Source organism: Ostrea edulis, chromosome 5 (assembly GCF_947568905.1).
Source record: "Ostrea edulis chromosome 5, xbOstEdul1.1, whole genome shotgun sequence".
Lineage (NCBI taxonomy): Eukaryota > Metazoa > Mollusca > Bivalvia > Ostreida > Ostreidae > Ostrea > Ostrea edulis.
This window is the reverse complement of record NC_079168.1, coordinates 3,292,921-3,302,349: the sequence shown is the minus strand read 5'-3', so window position 1 is coordinate 3,302,349 and position 9,429 is coordinate 3,292,921.

Below are 9,429 nucleotides of genomic sequence, written 5' to 3'. Positions count from 1 at the left end.
CATGAGAGGTGTAAATGAATGGTTCATCCTATGCTATATTTTGCTCAACATGCAGGCAATATAGAAATTGCAGACAAGCTTCTATCTTCAAGCATATTAAACACTGCATGACAAACTGTTTATGTGTAGCAAATCACAAAGGGAAACTTTACGCCCAACGCGGACGATGAAGATAACACTAATTAATCTATCAAAGCATTAAGCTGAGATGAGTTCTGGTAGGATTAACTCATTAGTGCTGTATGGTGATGTTATAACAAGTGCCTCTCAGATTCTCTCAAACTTTGGGTATGTCTTCTGATCACACGTGATCACCTCTAAGTTTAGTGTCCACTACTTAGAAATCTGTGACCTATACAAATATCTTTACCTTTACTTTCTTTACCGAATGGCTTTAATTCAAATCCATGACACATTGTCTGCTCATCAGAAATATTTATCCCAAGTTTGAGTTTCTTTTCATTACATCGCAAGGTTAAGATTGAAACAGTTTTATCTCCACTTTTGCTTAATGACACTGGTTCATGATAGTGACCAATACAATCTCAAGTATAATCGTTTGTGGTTAGTGTGATACTCTATTTGTTTCTCCTATTAAATGTGGTGGTCCACACAATTGTTTTAACTACTGAACATGATATGGATCATTACAAAGTCTAGTTATTAACCACCATTCTGCAATATGACCCTGTTTATCTTCTCTATCCTTAACATCCCATATTTATGTAGCAATATTCCATTGTCACCTACATATGGTGTTTATGTCTCTAAACTGGTTTGATACGCAAGAGCATAATCAGTTTTTTAATCGAGACAATGTACTGATAATTAAGTTGATGTTACAAAGGTTTCAACAGTCTCGTTTAAAGTCAGAATTTTGCAAATTCTATGGTCGTTACAACAATGTAATTTACAGATGCAACTTGTCATTGGGTCAAATACTGTCTAACGTATTTACACAAATTATTAGGCCGTCCTTTACAGACTTATTTTAACTATGGATTACTCCGTTTACTTGATCAATATATGAGGCTCACAACGGGTGTGACTGTTCGACAGGGCATGCTTAATCCTCTTAGACACCTGATCCCACCTCTGATGTGCAGGAATCCGTGTTTGCCCTACTGTTAATTTTGCATTTTTTCTGGAAATTATGAGATTGATCACTTTTCGTTATCTTCACCTTTTTATATCATATGTCTTGGACACTAAGTGGATGGGCCTGCCAGGTGGACAAACGGACAGACCAGCATAGTCGTACAAAAATACATTTACTACACCACCCTCCCCTACATGAAACCCGAATCTTAACAATGGTAAATCAATAAGCTTTGCACTGCCCTCCCTTCATACAATCCAAACCTCGATCGAGATAGAACCCTGATTTTCAAACATCCCTCCTCTTCACAAAACCTGAACCTCAAACCAGACAGGACCATACATTTCACACACCCTCCCCAACATCTAACTCAATCTTCAAACCAGTAAAAACCTTAAATTTCACACACCTCCCCTTCACTGAACTCAGAGTTCGAACCAGGAAGAATCATACATTTTACGCACCTATTCCTCTCGTGTAGAATTCAAACCTTGAACCAAACAGAGCCATGAATTTCATCCCCTTCATAAAACTCAAACCTTGAAACAGGAAGAATCACGAAATTCACAAATCCCTTCCCATTGAAGAACACAAGACTCAACCATGGCAGAACTATGAATTTCATATATTCTTTACTTCACAGAATCCAAACCTTGACCAGGTAGAACGATGTATTTTTTACCTTTCGTTACATTTCCCATGCTCATGTCATACAAACCCTTACTCAGCAGTTTTGTAGAAAATGGGCCAGGCGGAGTATCTCCCTCAGTGTTTGGACATATTTTCAAATTTGCAAAATATGTGACATTTTGTCGAATGTATCCCTTTTGAAATCTAATTCAGGGATCACGAATTCTATAATTGCGATGTATGAGCTCCTATGTTCATTATAACTGAACAATTGCCTGCTAAGGCTTATGGACGGATAAAACAGAGGTAATGGTGAATCATCATTGAATATAAAAAGACGGAGGCTTCTATTTTCATTGAATGTTCTGGAGCAAAGGAAGAAAATCCGACCTCTGGTATGTCCAGGGGTCTGTATTTGTCCAGTTCTCTATTTTGTATTGATCACTGTTCGTTATCGTCTCCTTTCATCCTATACTACTGTACTACATGTAGTTCTAGAGAAAATAATCACAACATATTCTGTTCTATCAGAGAATTTGTCTCGTTAGCCCTGTTCTAGCTGGGGAACGAACCCTTTACGGTTTCCTTTGAGGCTACTAGTGGCATACTTCTATTAATGGTAAGTGGACTCATCGTTGCACAGTCATGATCATTAAGTTGTTTCCTGCATGCAGAGAACCTGCAGGATAGTTTAAATCTTTGAAAACATTATGATAAATCGGTATAGATAGATCATTATTTACCTATTTCTTCGCTGTGTACAACTCCAGGTGATTTGTGGAAACACCTCCTCTATTTTGATAAGATCGTTTGCTAATGGACAGGATTATGTAACTTAACGAAGGTGGGACGATAGCTTCTAACAAGAGGCCCAGGGGTAACAATGCTTACCTAAGTCACCTTGGCCCTGGTGTTCTTCATCAGATTTTTAAAATATCGTTACCACCTTTAATCCCATGACAAATTTTACTGCATAGCATTACCTTAACATAGCCCTATGGTGATGTGACGTATCTGCAGGTGATTCTATATAAAACTGGGATACCTTAATATGAATATGACAAACATGACTTTGTTGTTATGGAGAGCACGAGTTGTCAAATATTTTAAAGATTTCAACCTACATGCGCATCTGGTGCATCAAAATTGGTACCGTATAAGTTTTACATTATGACCCCTGGGTCGAGGCCTCTGCTGGTGGACTGTTAGTCCCCGAGGGTCTCTACAGCCCAGTAGCTAAGTACTTCGTTACTAGATTGAAAAGACGGATGTATATTTAATTGCTGTGGTAAAATTTAGAAATTCATTTCGAAATTAAGGATTATCTCCCTCATGCATAGCTCTTATCCTTAAACGAATTTGACTCCAGTTTTTGGCACTCTGTTTTCCCCTAAAATAGCCCCTACACGTTTATTGTTATTTCAGATTTCAAACATTTCAGTTGAGCATCACTGAAGAGACATTATTTATCGAAATGCGCATCTGGTGCATCAAAATTGGTACCGTACAAGTTTTATATGTATGAATTATGTAAAGTTTAATTCCTGATTTAGCCCCATTCTAAGCCCAAGATCCAGGATAAGACTCACCAGAATTCAGAATGTTTGCACATTGATACTATTTACTGCAGATATGCGGCACATCAGCTGGTGACGTTTCAAAATAAGTGAAAAATTCGCGAATGGACGTAAAACACACAAATCATATCCCCTTGGCCATGCTTTCGAAGGAAATTGAAACTGCATACTGGAAGATGGTTGCATATTAATTAAGACAAATCATGATCCAGCTGATTTAAAGATATTTAATAAGATATTGTCCTGCAAGAAGTTATCCCCTATTATCTTCCTAACCTACTCCCAGCGGTCATGGTTTAAAAGAACTGAAATTTACATTACCTGGCAATGCTTGCATATTGAAGTGATTAATCATGATCCTGCTGGTCTTGAGAAAAACATTTTAAAAGATTTTCCCTATAATATCAAATATAAAACTTTGTTCCCCAATGTCTCCCCACCCCAACCCCGGAGCCATGATTGGAAATCGGTTTTGGTTCCATCAAAAAGACCTAGAAATGAACGCTGAATCGAAACATGGCCAATACTTTTAACGACTTTTTTTGCGGCATGTGACATAAATCTACCGAGACATTTCACAGTTCATTGCCTGGCAGTGAACAGAGAATGTCTAAAGGGTCTTTTAGCATTCGAAATATTTCTATAGGGGTCTTTTGGCATTCGAAATATTTCTATTGATTTTGTCAAAAAGATATAAAATGTATGTCAAATTCAAAAACTACCGAGTTAGACGCTGTTTCTGTAGATTGCTGAAAAGTGACTAAGATGTGGAAATTTTAACATTTTCGTTGAAAATATCTTAAAGAGATGGTGAGTCTGCATCCAAATCGAAGGAAAGGTAGAGTTGCCCCTTTTTAAAATCTGGTGACAATTTAATGGTGAACAATTATCGAATCGTGTCAGTTAAATTACATGTTTAAAATTCATTGTACGAGTATTTAGATAATACCTTTCTTTTCACAAAACATCAATCCGGTTGCAGAAAATATGAAAATAACGAGCAGTGACCAATCTAAAACATCCTATAAAGTATTTTTAAAAAATTAAGAGTAGGGCAAACGCGGACCACTGGTCGTACCAGAGGTAACATCAGGTGCCTAGGAAGATTCAGCATCCACTGGGTATTTGATTACTCCCTGAATACTTATCATTGACTTAGTCGAATTCGAGTGATGAAACTACGTATAAGAAACTTACTGAGCAGATTCAATTATGGAGTGATGAATATTTGTCCCACTCAAGCATTTAAACAACTTGCCTTACACGAGAGTTCTTCAGAGGGAAGTATTCCGAGGTATCTCAAAACCGGCGTATTGGTGTGAAACATTGTATTCAACTTAATGACAGGTTGTATATGCAAATTAGATCCTTTTGAATTTGCGAAATACTGAATTCAATCGAGACTATTGAATCCCTGTAAAATCAATTTATTTGTCAGTAGCCTGCCTCGATTTAAAAATCATAAGCAGAACATGATCTCGCAAATCGAATCAGTTAAGAGACATAAACGCCATATGCAGGCAATAATGAACGATTGCTGCATAAAGACCAGAACATTCATGTGAAACGACATTGCATAACATAATTGATAAATGGTTAAGTTCACATATACAATGGCAAATATTGGTAAAGTCTTTGACACTTTACGTCATCAATTATCATTAGACATGCTTTATCATTTGTTATCTGTCAAAATGTTTTTGGGGGAAATGATTTCAGTCCTATCCTTGTGGAAGATTGCAAGAAGTTTCATGAAAAAGTGCCTTGTCTGATGAGAAAGAAGAAATTTTCACTCATATTGAGAAGTCATCAGCTGTAGGTGAAGTACCATTTAGACCTATACTTGGCGCTCAGAGCATTAGCAGTGAGGGTTCCTTAATGTACCAATGCCTGCCGCGACACAGAACCTCTCTTTTGAAGGTTATGTCCGACAGACCCGTGATTCTCACTTCTACATACTGAGCGTTTGGCAAAGGAGCAAGCATTAACTATAATGAGGTTTTAGGTTTTGCGCGATCGTGGCATGAACAGGGCCGAATTCACGATTTTCAAGTTACGAAGCGATAGCTCTACTACTGATCTACTGTGACTGGTATTTTACGTATGCAACTTTAGATATTGTTGTACTCTTTCGTGCTCAACCAAAACAAGGCTTTTGTTGATAGACTTGTCATGATTATTCTTAAATAGAAATTATGAAACAATACTATATGTGTCTGCCAAGTCGGTAACAGGGCAAAAGGAACCTTTTATACCTACCAAAAAGCATGATCTGAATACTATAAACGTTTTTAAAAGTATTCTCCGCAACCTTATGTAATCATCTGCAAAAGGTTTACATTTATTAAATCTGCGTACTTGTAGCATTATAATTTAAACAGTATCCTTTATTGCAGAGAAGAAATTAATTCATATCACTGATATTATGCAGGTATGAAAGGTGATGATAACGAACAGTGATCGATATCAACTCCTTTAATCAATAACAAATAGACTTGGGCAAGCACTGACCCTTGGACACACCAGAGGTGGGATCAGATGCTTAGGAGAAGTAAGCATCCCCTGTTGACCGGTCACACCCGCCGTGAGCCCTATATCTTGATCAGGTAAACGGAGTTATCCGCAGTCAAAATCAGTGTGCCAAGAACGGCCTAACATACGCTATGAAACATATCAGACAGCATTTGACCTAATGATAGATTACATTGGCAAACTAGATACAGTTGTAATTATAACGATCATAGAATCTGCGAAATGCTTACTTCGAACGAGTGTTGAAACTCCTGCACCATCGACTTATTTGTCAGTTGCCTGCCTCGATTCAGAAACTGATCATATACAAAACAATTCATATATTTTGATTTTATATAATTTATTTTCTATTCTCTTATTTACCTGTTTGAGAATATGAGCAAGTGAAGATAACGGACAGGGCTCAATACAAGGTGAAGATAACGAACAGTGACCAATCTCAAAACTCCTACAAACAATACAAAATAGATAGTTGGGCAAACACGGACCCCTAGACACACCAGAGGTGGGATCAGGTGACTAGGAGGAGTAAGCATCCCCTGTTGACCGGTCACACCCGCCGTGAGCCCCATATCCTGATCAGGTAAACGGAGTTATCCGCAGTCAAAATCAGTGTGCCAAGAACGGCTTAACAATCGGTATGAAACACGTCAGACAGCAATTGACCCAATACGAGGTTGTATTGACGAACTAGATCGTTATAACGACCATAGAATTTGCGAAATGCTGACTTCAATCGAGACTGTTGAAATCCCTGTACCATCAACTTGTTTGTCAGTAGCTTACCTCGATTTAAAAACTGACTATACCCAGAACAAGCTCTTGCATATCGAATCAGTTGAGATATATAAACACCATATGCAGGTGATAATGGAATATTGCTACATAAATGTGGGAAGTTGACGATGGAGGAGCTGAAATCATCCCGTTTGTCATACAGTTGAGTTGTCAGTTTGCCGTTAATGTCTACTTTCAATAAAATATCTAAGTATGAAGCAGAAGTGGACGACTCTGTGGTGTCCTTTATTTCGAGCTCACAGGGATATATCAAATCGACATATGAATGAAAGTTATCATTGTTAATAGACAAAACGTCATCGATATATCTAAAAGTCGAATTGAAAGTCACAGCGAGAGATTTTTTCTTCTCACGTAGAAGTTTTTTGAATAAATTCTGCTTCATATGAATATAAAAACAGGTCAGCTAACAAAGGAGCACAATTCGTGCCCATGGGAATTCCAACAGACTGTTGGAAGACCTGATCACCAAAGACCACGAAGATATTGTCAATGAGGAACTCTAGCATATTTTTTACTTCAACTTCAGAGTACTTGTGCGTGGAATCAGAGTGGTGTTTAACAAAGTAAGTTTTTGAATGACTGGTCACTAGATATGAATATTTCCGTTTTCCGTTTTTGTTGAAGAAGCAACTGTCTATGATGTCAAAAAGTCTAGTCTTTAATTTATGGAATGGTCGTGTATAGTGTTGAAAAGTCATAGGTTTTAATGCTATTGATTTGGGAAAAATTCTGTGATTTCAAGTTTACTAAAAGTTCTTTAGAATTTTTTAGAATCCACATTTGATTAACACCACTTCTCATCAATCCTATACAAATTGAGAGACGGGCAAGCACGGACCCCTGGACATATCAGAAGTGGGATCAGGTGCCTATGAGGAGTAAGCATTCCCTGTTGAACCGTCACATTCGTCGTGAGTCCTATATTGACCAGGTAAACGCAGTAATCATTATGGCCTAATTCGATCATCAACATTAGTAGCTAGAGTTGAACCAAAGTATGGTCGAACTGGCTTTGGTGGAAACGGGAAGGGGTGTCACTGCGCATGTCTGGTCTACCACACAGCAACCCATGCTTGCAGAGTGGTTGAACTTTAGCAACCAGACATGCGCACTGAAGGTCCGAAAGCAAGCTGGGCATACGCAACGAAGTTTCGGAAGTCGACTAGACACTGTTGAACTACTCTGGTTGTTGATCGAACTTACTTTGTTTTAACTTTAGTTCCTATAGTTGTTTATCATTTAGGCATATTAGTCCCCTATAGATTTGTAAAACCCAAGGGGACTAAATCTTTCTTCCCCATTTGTTCGTCTGTCCTCCTGTCCCATGTTGGTTTTCCAGACTATTTACCGTTACGCTTACGTGGATTCATTTGATAGTTGCAGTGTAGGTTTAGAGTGGAAACCACAGATCAAGTTGGAATTTTGTACCGTTTGATGGAAAAATTCTAAAGAAATTAATTTTAAATTTTTATGGGTTTTTTATTCACCGGAATCGGGATTGTGTTCCAATGCGGTAAAAGTACGACGTCTGAATACAGACAGTCGACGAGCCTCGATCACTGATTTTGTAAAGAAAAAACTTCAGTGATTTGAAATTTCAAGCTCATTAATCAGGAAAGGAAAATATCAATAAAAATATATATCAATTCTGTAAATTAGCCTAGTATATTTTTGTGTTGTCGGTGAGCGAAGTCTGACGTGTCTGCAGTTCTCAATTTACACCATTCCTGCAGTCGAAATCGGCCTTCAAACAGTTGATAGTAAGTAGTATTTTGAAGTCCTTTATAAGTATTTAACATACAGATATGGATGTTATATCGGAGTGTTGTTCCATGTCACATTTGCAAAGCCTACTATTCCATCCATGATAAAAACTACATGCGTAAACTGTATGAACAAAACATTAAATTAATTCGACACCGGTAAACATAGTGACATGGTAACAATGTATCAGGTCACAGTTCAAGGTCAAACAGCATCAAATGCACATTTCCTCGAATATTAAGTACAGTCTTCAATTAATGGGGACGCTGGTAGGGGACGTGTATTGCTTTTGTAATACTTTCAGAATGTTTGTTCAAAATCAGTATGTAAAGAACAGCCTAACAATTGGTATGAAACACGTCAAAGAGCAGTCGACCCAACGACATGTTATAAATGCAAACAATATCATTATAACGACCAATGGTAAATATGATTTACGAAATGCTGAGTAAGTGACACCCTTTGGGGGTGGAAACTTGTTACATTTGAAACACATTTGAACGCCACTCTGGTTCTATGCAAAAGTACTCTGAAGTTGATACTACATAAAGTCATTACATGTATTATTATCAATTACATGAGGGGTTGTTATAAAAAATCATTATATGTATTATCATGAATTGCATGCGGGGTTGTAAAAAATCATTACATGTATTATCATGAATTACATGCGGGGTTGTTGTAAAACGTATCATCATTTACATGAGGGGTTTTTATGATTGCCTTTTTAACGTGGAAGTTGCACACTAATGGATGAAAGTGATGTTTCCATATCTGTGAAATAGCTATGAAATGGTCGGCACGGGTTCGAATCCCGCTCGCGACGGTAAGTCAGAAAGTTTCCCAGTTTACTTTCGGAAGGTTGGTGGTCTTTTCCCAGGTACATTGTATATGGGTTCTCTCTTCCTCCAATAAAAACTGGGCGCCACCAGATAACTGAAAAATTGTTGAGTGTGGTGGAATACAGCAAAACAATCAATCAATATTAAGTTATCATTTCAAATTTAAGACACATTATTGAACATA